The sequence below is a fragment of the Canis lupus genome, chromosome 1, assembly GCF_003254725.2.
Source record: "Canis lupus dingo isolate Sandy chromosome 1, ASM325472v2, whole genome shotgun sequence".
In the NCBI taxonomy this organism is placed as follows: domain Eukaryota; kingdom Metazoa; phylum Chordata; class Mammalia; order Carnivora; family Canidae; genus Canis; species Canis lupus.
The window spans coordinates 2,230,997-2,243,338 of record NC_064243.1 but is presented as its reverse complement, the minus strand read 5'-3'; the positions used below and the strand labels follow the sequence as shown (position 1 = coordinate 2,243,338).

Sequence of the window (12,342 nt, the reverse complement as noted above, 5' to 3'; positions counted from 1 at the left end):
GACTGTGACAACCCTGCTTCTCCACGCCTAGGACAAAGAAATCCAAGGCCCCTCATGACACCAGCTCCCCCTCCCCGCCACTTTCTGTACAGATGTGAGGTCCCAGATGCCGCCTACAAACGGGGGCTAAATTCAGATTGTAACCCTGTTCTGCCGGCATGAATTTGTGTATATAATAAAAGCTGTGTCTATACAAAGGATCAAGTCAATCACTGTACTTCAATGACTAATTAAATGAGAAAAAAACGCAGTCACATTAATTGATTGGATTCTCCAGGCCTGTGTCTGGATTGACTGAACTCATTTGAAATGCCTCACGGAGAGCTCTGTGTAGACACAACTCATATCTCGTTTTGCTTTTTAAACCTTTGGAAAGGGTTAGCTTCCTGAACCATCTTAGGGAAGTATGACCATAGACCCCAGGCGAATGCACTTCTGAATTCTGCATTGTTGTTAGCTCATTAGTAAAAACGGGCCAGAAAGGGGGAAAAAACATGCCCAGAGAAGCACCTGTCCTCAGTGTTTCTGGTTAGCAAGAAGAAGGAGCCCCACCACCGACTAGGAAAACGGTGTTTAACCTTTATTCTGAGCATAAATCACGAGGCTCATTTTTCAGGCTATTCTTATAGAATTAAATTAAAGGTCAGATTTGTAATGGAGATCCTAATTATTAATGTGTTGCTATTTTAATTATTTATAAGCTGAAATATTTGCATAATGGATAAAGAAATAGCCCAAGAACAACTTTGGTAGCATCTGAAGACTCTTCAAGATGTTTTACCCATATGCCTTTTATGGCTTTATATAATTCATTTTTAAAACACACTTTTTCAAAATACTAGAAGGGTAAAACCACTGTCAACCACCATGCAACAATATTAACCAAATGATACTTAATCATGGCTCTGAAAGATTTAAGAGGTAATTTGTATAGAAGTCATCAAAGAAGAATTGCATAGTTTTTGTTATGTATATAATCCTAACTTACTAAGTTCTAGAAAATAATTTGGTTTAAGATTTATTTTAGCCAGGATCAATGTTATTCTACTTCATCCTGCAAAAATATTGAACAGAAGCCTCTGAATGAGGGTCTGAACATGCAGAAACAAGTCATATGTGAAAGTCTTAACTCTATGCTATTGGTATTAGCTTTTCTAAATACAACTCATCAGAACTTAGGAATATCTATTCTGATATAAATAATAAATGCCCTGGTAAAACCAGGAAGCAAGGAGATGATTGATATTATAATGTTACCTGTAAGTTAATTCAAACATCAACTCAGAGGAAAGGTCTTCCCTAGTCTTTTTTTTTTTTTTTTAAAGATGGCATTATGATAAGGAACACATTTTCCTCAAGATTTAAAGTGTCATTTTAAAAACTCATTATCAATGTAATTAGATTCATATAGAATTATAACTAAATGATGTGACCTCAAATATTGAGAATCATTTCATGTTATTTATACAAACATGTAAAAGTTATTGGTGGTGAGAATCAATCAATGACCCTTTTTACAGGAGAAAATAGAGCAAGAATCTTTCACTTCAGAGAAATAATTTATGCAGATGTTTGAGGGCAGGATTAGTGATACTGACTAAAATGAACTTTTCAACAGCTAATGTGATATTTATTAGGGTTCGGTTTAACCAATGTTAGTAATTATAAGAGACACAAAATTCACTATTAATTAGTTCATCATCAATTATTTATAATAGACTTTTAAAGGATGGCCACTCTCAAGCCTGTTATCTATGTTTGGTCTGGAATTCTTTGCTACTTTTCTTCCCTTCAATTTCTTTGCACTTGGTAAAAATTTCATTTTCCTTGTTTATTAGAACTGCTAGCTTAGAATGTTTTGTTCTCTGGAGGATTGATATCAGATGATGTGCTCATAATTTGGGGGAATATGTTTCAAAATTTAGTACAAGAGACTCTATTTTGAAAGAGAAAGGATCTTTTTTAATTCTAAAAGTTTAAAATATCTTTCTTTTGATGAAAATAGAGTACATGATTTCTGGAGCAAGAATCTCCAGCAAACCTTCAGCTTTAAAATATGACTTAATAGTAGGAAGTAACAGCACAATGAGCTCTTCTAACCTGGTGCTAAAGAACATATTTAGAGATTTTTCTTTCTTGTGAATAATCGTAACCAAATAAAACATGGACGAGTGTTTGCATCAGGAGGACGTCTATTTGATTTAACTGTGCTCACATAGTTTACTTTTTTTCCAGCATTTTCTCAGTTTTATTGACATGTAACATTGTCTTAGCTTGTGTCAGCATATTGATTTCATATGTGTAGATATTGCAAATTGGTCACCAAAATAAGTTTAATTAGAACCCATCAACTCACATTGTTTTGTTTTCTTGTGTGTGATGAAAACTTTTAAGAACCACTCTCTGAGCAGATTTCAGATATAAATACAGTATCATTAACTACAGTCACCAAGCTGAACATTACATTCCCAGGACTTCTTTATCCTTTAACTGAAAGTTTTTAACCTTTTGACCCCTTTACCCGTTACCCCCAACCCCTCCCCATGCTTCTAAGTAATCACCACCTTGTTCCATTCCTATGAGTTTGATTTCTTTTTAGATTCCACAAAATAACTAAGAGTATACAATATTTGTCTCTTTTGCTGACCTATCTCATGTAGCATGATGCCCTCAAGGGCTACCCACATCGCAAATGACAGGACTTCCTTCTTTTTTATTTTTTATGGCTGAATAATATTCCATTATCTCTCTCTGTTTATATATCTATATAAATACACACACACACACACACATATATATATACTCATACATATAACATATACATGTATCTGTACATCTACACATAGATTTATATGCTGTGTTTTCTCCATCCATTCACCCATCAATGCACACAGGTTGTTTCCACTCTTTGGCTGTTTTTTGACAATCTCGCAATGATCATGGGAATGCAGATACCTCTTTGAGACAGAGATTTTGTTTCCTCTGAATAAATACTCAGAAGAATTGCTGGATTGTAGGGTAGTTCCATCTTTAATTATTTGAGGAACCTCCACTCTGTTTCCAGAGTGGCTGTGCCAGTTTGCTCTCCCACCAGCAGTTGTGCTTACAGAGTCTGAAATCTGTATCATCTACTAATGTCTTCATTCATTCCTTCACCCCCTTCATCACAAGCCCCTTTACAACAAATAGCAATAATAACAATAACAAAACTAGACACTATTTCAAGTTTCAAGGAGAGAATAAACACAAGAGGGGATAAGATGAGCATAGTGAGCAGAAAGTCCTGGTAAAAAGATACAATCTTTTCTCATTAGATTTTTTATTGATTGAATTTATTTATTTATTTATTTATTTATTTATTTATTTATTTATCAAAAGAGCTCATTTATTCTTATCTGGATAGATTTTAAAAAATAATATAGCACACCAGGCCATATGTAATTGGAAAGCCTGAGTGAAATCAATGAGCACGTCCATGATTCTTCCCATTTGTGACTAGTGACTCCCAAGAATGTTTGCATTTGGGGCCACCAATGTCCATGTTTTCCATGTAACTGCCCCATGCATGCTGGTTGCACAGGATTTCTTTCTTTCTTTCTTTCTTTCTTTCTTTCTTTCTTTCTTTCTTTCTTTCTTTTTTTTTTTTGCCACAGGATTTCTTAAAATTGTGCACACCGAAGTCTCTGCACCTTGCCTCAAAGGTCAGTGATGCTTCTGTCTTTCAGTTGTTAAAATATAAGGAGACTTTATTTCAGTCAACATCAAATAACTGGAACCATAATCAAGGCCTGAGATTATCTCACAGCAATAGTTTCCATGGAGTCAGGGGAGATTTCGCCACGAGATAAGGCGAGACTTCTTACTTATTACAGATGTGCAATAACAAAGCATGTAGGTTGTATGTTGAGGGCCCTCAGCACATTTCAGTTTTTCCACTCATGTTTTCTTATTCACAATGACAAAAATGCAGACCAAAGAGCTTGTGTGAAGCCTATCTTTTATGAATCCAAGCATGCCATTAGCACCGGAGAAATGCACTGGCTTACAGCCACGCAGGAGATCAGGTTCTGTGGTTAGTACAACCACAGACCACAGGTGTCCTTAAATACCAAGGTCTGTGTAGAGGTCAAGGTCAAGATGAGAAGCATTAGTTCAGGAAGGTAGAAATGCTTCTCCAAAGAGATGCTCTTCTTGGTTGGTTTAATAGCAGCTGTAGAATTCAACAAATTCCATCTCGAGTTGTTTGGGGGGAGAAAAGGAAACAATATGAAAACACAAAACCAGAATAAGGTCTCAGAGGATGATGTAGTCTCACCAATTGTATGATTCAATTTAAAAGTGTTTAGTTTAATTTCAGAAAGATGATAAAAGGAAGGAAGAAATTAAAGAAGTGCCACCATGTTCTGAGAATTCTCATTTGTTCTATGACAGCCACAGTGACAGTCTCTCCATCCCGAGGATATCCTCTATGTGTCTAAGGGATCTGGGATCTGTATTTATCTTACAATTGAGGACACACTTACTGTGATATATCCTCCCTTTATGAACCCTGTCATTAATTTAGTGACTTATCCCATACTCGACTGTTCTGTAAATCCCAGGAAACATGAACATGATGGGCAACATTCGTGGTGTGTGGGTTAGCAGGCTTGTGCTACTCACATGGGCGCCATCTGTGCAGGAAGCACCCGTAGCTTTCTGTTTTTACTGTGATGCAACTTCATACAGTTTCCATATGCTCTGATCAAAGTTTGTTGGCTGCAAGCTGCAGAAGTCCATTGCACCTAGCTGGCATTTGGAAACCTAGAAGGGCAGAGGTAGGTGGATGCTGGGTGGCATCACGTCCCTAAAGAGGAAGTGCAGGCACCCCAGGCCTGGAAACCCTGAGGCTGCTCCCTCCATTGCCATGTTTTCTTCCCTCTTCCCTCTCTGTGTCCATTTATCCTTACCTTCTTTCTGCTTCTTTTTAAAGAAAACCATGACTCCTCCTTCTCTCACTTTGGATCCCAGTAACTGTCCTCCATGTCACCTTAGAAGAATTGAGGAAGAGATTTTGCATCTGGGACTCACAAGGATGGTGTGAGGTATGACTGCATAGAATTCTGGAATTCAGAGAAACTTTGAAATCATCCAGATAACATCTCTTTTACTTTACAGCCGAAGATAGGACAGTCAAATAGTTTAAAGGAATAACCCAAGATCTCCTTGATAACCACTGTGTGACCAAGAGAGACACCAGAGGTTTTGTCACTGTCTCCTGGTGAGGATGAGTAGTTTTTTGAAGGTGGGTTAAAATGGTGAATTAAATTAACTTGCCTTAATAAGACAATATGTAAAGGAAAATAGTACTGAATTAGGAACTTCTAAATTATAGGCTAGTTTCAGAAATAGCTAATTATTATCAAATATAAACAAAGTCATGCTAACCACATTGTTTGATAGCTGTTTGACATTAATAAATACAAAAGAGGTAATTTATAGATTTTTTTATTTGCTCTACTTCTGAAAGCAAACTACTTTCCTTATGTTTTGAAATATCATTACCATTTAAGATAATAACAGGGATTATGTATCAGCTTTGTTTCACTAAAGAAAACTTTGGAATGAGTAGATTCCAGATGAATTATGCTCCATTTTGATAAGGACTGAATTTAATATTCTATTCTCTCCAGTTCAGCTCTTTCACCCAATGTAGTAGCTGTGGAGACTTGGTGCACTTCCCTCTCTGTGTGTCTGTGTGAAAATGCACGTGTGGTTGGACTTCTCACACAAATACAAAATCAGTCTTAAAATATTCCAGTGGAAAGCTTAATTCTAAGAATGCTTTGGAAAAGTGACCAGGACACTTAACCTCTAGCTTCTCTCTTGTAAAGCTTCTCATGGCCCTGCTGAGAATATAAATGGCAAGTTGTGCTTCGCAGCTGGAGCTCCTTGGAAGATAAGTATTAATTCGAGATATTTTGTTCAGTGAAGCATGATGCCTGTTTATGATGCCCCAGAGAATAATTTTTTAACACAAAGAAGAAGGCATATCCTTGCCTATTCCATAAAGACCAGGTTATTGAATAAAATTAAATAGAGGTAACATTAGTGTCTAGGAAATATATAAATATTCTGGAAAACAATGTTATACAAAAAAGTCAATGTCATTGGTACAGAAATTGATGTATAGAAAAAACTGTAATGTTGTCAAACTTTTACAGCCACACACAGTCACTACACTTGTGCATGAGTAGTTCAGGATGCTTGAAAAATGTCTATGCTTTGTGGACACATTCTCATCTCAATAAAGCCAATAAAACACCTTGAAATATGATAAATTAGGAAAAAGAAAAAAATTAAGATTTTTAAATAAAAATGTACATTTATTTATTTATTTTTAAGAAAAATGTACATTTAATGCAGCACACTGAATAAATTCATTCTCCCCTAAGCCAACCTCCCCTTATTTAAGTGTTTAACTCACACTGGATTTTAAAAATAAACACTGATTTTTAAAACTGGCAAATAATATGACTTCATATTTGAAAAATAGGGAGAAATTAAGATCAATTACAAAGCTTTCACCATCGAAAACAAAAGAATGAGTGAACTCTTCACATAATTTTCCCATTTTCTTGTTTTATATAAGAAATATATAAATGCTTCTTATAAACATTGACACAGTTTCCTAAAAAGAAACATTACTTGTAAAGACAGGATGTAAAAATAAATAAATAAGTAAAATGTTAAATAAATTACAAGTATTTTTATTAAAAATTAATTCAAAAATTAAAGTGTCCTGAAATCTTTCATCATGTGCCTTTCTTTACGTGAGGAGATGTAGTTATCATTTCACCACTTAATAACAGAAAAATACATTGTGTGAAGTAGTAGAAATATATTTTTAAAAAGTATTTGTAAAATTAATTAACTACAAAATATGTTGTGAAAATTAAAGGCATTTTAAAGTCTCCTTCCTGATGTTGGATAGATATTTGGATACTTGGGAAACCATCTTCAAAAGTGAAAATGACCTTTTAAGACATTTGCGGGCATTGATTTATTTGAACATCACTTAGCATTGAATGAGGGAAGTTACCACATAGAAATATCTTGTGAGAAATTAAGAAGCAAATTATAGTTATCTTTTTTTCCCTATTCCTATATATAAACCAATTATGAAATATAGTTTGAACTGAAAGAGAAAAAAAATGCATTTGAGTTAAGACCTTTCTTCCTGATGTTGCATTCTCTGGAAAAGAAAACAGGCTCCTGATTCCTATTAAAGTAAGATAAAATAAAACAAAATAGTAAAGAACCCCTCAAAAAAAGCAAGAACTTCCACAGATTGCATTTCATGGCTTTATCAATGATGTAGTGGATGATGGGAAATCATGAACAACCTCTAAGATCAGTTGTCACCTGTCACTTACGACGATGTGAGCTGACCTAAGAAGTGAGAAGTCCTGAAGCATGTATTTTGGTGTAAGCTATGGGCATTAAATTACTAGGTTTGGGAAGAAGTCATCCAAATATCCTGAAGAAACAGAAATTGAAGGAAGTAGATCTGCATTTCCAAGAATAGCAACTGCTTCTCAAGAATGGAAAGACACCAACATGGTACCCAGTCATAAGGAAAGACCTCCATAATTACAGATCACTGAGCCAGGAAACTGACATAGTATAATTAAGGACAGAATAATCTAACTCTTGTATAAAGTACAAATTAATAGGGCCATGTCCCCAAAACACAGCTAAGATTAAAAACCCCAGAGAAGGTCAATGGAGGCAGTTATAGGAATCGCCAGGGAGAAGTTTCATTTAACTTGAAAACAAAAAGGCTGCGAGGGCCAGGGAAATGATTAAAATGTGCATTTAGTTAAATGGAAGCTGTCAAGTCAGTCTCAGATGATCAACAAAACAAAATAAAAGCTATCAAACTCTAAATATTAGAGTTATCTAAGAATATTGATTGTGTATGGATGTGTACCATCCTTCTATTTTTAGACTTACATACATACACACCTGGAACTTACTGAACTAATTCGTCATGCACTCAGGTCTTCATCATAAGGAAGGTACTATTAATTATCATTTTTTTAAAGTCAGAATTTCAATACAACAAATTTAGGGCATGGATTTCAATGTGAAAAATTAAATCATTTCTAGGATACCTGCTCGACTACTTGTGCATCTGCACCATGTCCTAAATCTGGACCATAAATCTTGACATAGATCTAGTGTGATTGATGAGTCTACAAACACATCCGATCCCATTAAACTAATCAGACAAGAAGCAGCTCAGATAACATTAAAGTACCTATTTTTCTCTAACTTATCCATTATGCTACTTAAAACAGTTTTTATTTAGCTAGCAGAACACTTTTCCCCCCCATAATTAGGCAGTGTGTCATTTAAAATAGGGTTTTTGATTTGGACCAATGAATTTTTTTATCCATCAACAAGTTGAAAAAAATTAATAAAGTAGAATTGTGCTGTCAAGACAGCTAAAAGGGCCCATCATAGATGGCTTCCATTTTGAGCAAAGTGCAGTGATTTTTACTAATGAGAAAAATCAAAGGAAAATAGTTTGTGGAGGTATCCCGTGGCCTGGAAAAGATATTTTCATCTTTTACAAAAATGTTATCATCAGCCTATAGTTGACTCTTGACTTTCTTAAAGTCACTTGAGAAGTGATTGGTAAAACTACAGTAAAAGTTTACATATTTTAACAATTTACTGAAGTATCAATTGAAACGCCCAAACCTTAAACATGTAGACTTAAGATATCATAGGAGGTTTTGAGTGTCTCTTAAGTCCTTTGCCATATTTTCTGCATTGTTGGGTTAGTGGGAAGATACACACTTGCTTATGGCTTTCATAAAAGCTATTAAAGGAGTGTGTGAAGATGCTTTATCTCAGAGGAAATGGGGTTAACCAAATTTAGAAAACACTAAAGAAAGGAGGCACAGTGTCCTTAAAGGCATATACATCTTGAAGCTGACCTTTAATATTGTTCGGGGAAAGAAGTGCTTTCATAACAGGGACCTACACCGAAGAGGGCACAGCTAAAATAATGATAAGACTTATGCTGAGTTGAAATCGTCACTACTATAAAACGAAAATTTGGAAAACAGAAACAAGGCAGCTTCTTTCCTGCATGCCTTGCCTGCTCCATTAATTGCACAAAGACACTGATACACCTGCATGAATTTGTAGGATACGGATTACAAAACTCAGGTAAACCCAGAGCATCTGCTAGGAATCTGAGCCACTTGTGAGTGCACGGATATCTCTGATGTGGGAACATGCAAGGCTCTCAGCCCAGGTGATTCCAACACAATCGGGCATGACCCCACATTTGCACACATGCAGCCTGAATGCTGGAGAAAAGGGGAGCACTGCCCCCAGCCCACTGTGAAGACACAGGACACAGGATAGACCAGGATTCAGTGCTGTAACCCATCTGACCTACGCTGAGAGGTGAGTGTGGAGGTTTCAAACGATACATTAAAAAACACACACACACACACACACACTCAACTTCAAACTACATTAGTTCTCCTGAGGAGAACAGGAAGGAGGTCTCTGGATAACAGGTGAGAATATGGGAACAGGTGGGAATATGGCCAGGACGTTGAGAGCTGGACACTGGACTGGTCTGTCTGGGAATCTTCTTCTTCAGAGTTTAAAAATAATGACGGGATTCTGAGCTGTGATCCAGCTTGACCCAGTCAAAGCCAAGAGCTGGAATGAGAACAGCTTTTGTGGACCACGGTGTGGACGGTTTAAGTGCATGAAGATCCCTGAGTTGACCACATGGGAGACTCAAGTGTTGCGTTCCCCTCTTCCAATCGAAGACTAGGGTATCACAGGGAATGTGGATCTTGAGGACACTGCTTATGCTCATTGTTGTACGTATTTTACATGCAGATGACACTGACATGGAACACACGGCGTGACAATGGTCTGCAAATCAGCACTCTGAGTTCTAATTTGGGGACCCGCATTGACTGTCCTCACCATGTGCCGAGTCATAAACTCTTAAGTGTGTGAACCAGGGACTCACTGCTGTCTCACAGGGTCACTCCAGAAATAAAAGTAGAAATTTGACTCATTGTGAAGCTTTGAAGTCATAATTAAGTTAACAAATAAGGCCAGCAATATTATAATGATGGTATAAATATACAAGTGCTGCTAAAGAATTGACAGAAAAAAAATGGTCAGTCGAAATTTACAAAAGTGGCGAACGTTGAAAAGGCCTTATACAGTGGAGGTAATGAACGTGGGAAATAATGAGGTTGTACATAATAGTTTGGCACCGTGAGAGGCTCCGGAGTTTTAGGAAGTGCTATTAAAGTGAACCAGGAAATTAGCATAAACAAAACAGAGAAGTAGGAACAGCTAAGAAAAGATGAACTGTCCCCAAATTACCAAATTGACCATAAATGAAGTATGTAGGCAGGAGGACGAGTCCTGAGAGAGAAACATTTTAACACTGATGTTTAACTGTCAAAGTCACTCTAAATTGCACACAATCAAGAAGCTGCTTTGTTTGGGGAGCTAATTTTGCCTTTTGCTTCTGATGCAAGAAATGATCACACATCTGGAAGGGAAAATGCTATTGATAACAGCATCAAGGCACACTGCCATCTTGTCGCACCTGCTCGTCGTGCCGGCTCGCAAGCCGGCCTCCGCTGATCCGTACCTTTCGGGAAGAGAAGTGAATAAGGTCACAGAAACTCTGATAAATATGCTACCTTGACCCTAATGCCGACATCTTGTAGGTGAAAAAACAATTATTTCTGCACAAGAATTACTCCATCAGAGCACTTCAATAATTAAGAATGGGAACCTTCTAGAGGCACCTGTATGGCTTAGTCGGTGAGTGTCTGCCTTCTGCTCAGGTCATGATCTCGGGGTCCTGGGATTGAGTCTCACATCGGGCTCCCTGCTCCGTGAGGAGTCTGCTTCTCACTCTCCCTCTGCCCCTCCCCATGCATGAACCATGAAAATGGTATATCTGTGTTGTTAGGCTTAGATCTAGATTCTAGGCTATCTGTGCCCATATTTCTAGAATATTCCAATAAATCACTATTGCACAAACCATACATCTATTCTACGATATGTCCACATTTGGGTTTTTGCATTGATTTGATTCTTGGCTCTTACATTTCCATCATTAAAACATTCACATATAGAGACAGAAATGCGAACATACACACAACTAAACAAAATATATACCCTCATCCACATCTGTGTCTATATCTAAGAAAGAAGAGAAATTGCAAAGTTCTAGACCTTCATTTTTGTCAAATGATGCCAAGTGATTATCCAAAGTGGTTGTATTTTACTGGTGAATTGATCAGACTATAACAATTCTTCAACATTACCGGAACTCCCAATACATCTGAGGGTCATCCACAGACATGGACCCTCAATACACCTCTCAGGCGCTCTCTCATATTTATGTGGGCAATGTGCTTTCCTCGATTTATCTGTACCTCACACCTTTCCCATGGGCCTCAGACTGTACACTCGATGACTGTTAGGACATCCTCATCCCATCCTCTTGGAGGAAACTCAAAGTCAACAGCCAAATCTGAGCAGAGAGCCCCTTCATATCTGGTATTGTCTCCCCCTTGCTGCTTTGAACTTGTCATCCAAGCCAGAAATGTGAGAGCTCTTCCTCCATCTCCTTGTCCCGCACCCAGGACGCCTACCCCACGGGTGCCATCTCCTACCTGCCCAGAGCCCATCGCAGACAGTCCTTCGGCAAGACCCTCTATGTCCACGCAACAGACAAGGTGATCCTCTGCCAAGTGCAAAGGCCACCAACATGCCCCTCTGTTGACCTGCAGACTGGAAACAGCCCTGTTCCCTGTGCCCTCAGACTGAGGATCGAGTCCTGCTCAGGACCTACGAGGTCACGCTTCTAGTCCTCCTTCCCTCTGTGCTTCCTGCCTCTGCCCAGTCAGCTTGCATTTAGCTCCTTCTGCATACGCTATCCTCCCAGCACAGCACCTCTCAGCCAACTCTTCCCTCCTAACAAATGTTTTTACCTGTCCACCCTACCTGCAGATCCCGGGCACACTTCTCAGGCTATCTTAACTGTCCACAACACCTGTAGACCCAGGCACACTTCTCAAGCTGTGTTACCTGTCCACCAATCTGCAGATCCTGGGCACACATCTCATGCTATCTTAACCTGCCTACCACACCTGCAGATCTCGGGCATACTTCCCAAGCTGGGCTCTGGGGCCCTCCTGAACTCTGCTCCTTCCCTTAGGGCACTTATCTCACAGGGTGTTTATAGGTCACTGGAGGGATTATTATTTAATGCTTTCTTAAACTATTAAC

At 38.0% G+C, this 12,342-nt stretch overlaps 1 long non-coding RNA gene across 1 annotated transcript; it reads right to left on the bottom strand.

Annotated features, from left to right (window-relative positions):
* Positions 1-2,566: 2,566 nt before the first annotated feature.
* LOC112643427 (uncharacterized) lies at positions 2,567-12,069 on the bottom strand. Its single transcript, XR_003125797.3, has 4 exons — positions 11,727-12,069; positions 4,950-5,029; positions 4,663-4,803; positions 2,567-4,233 (listed from the first exon to the last, which is right to left on the bottom strand). It is a non-coding gene; the product is annotated as an uncharacterized LOC112643427 (long non-coding RNA).
* Between the last annotated feature and the right edge of the window lie 273 nt (positions 12,070-12,342).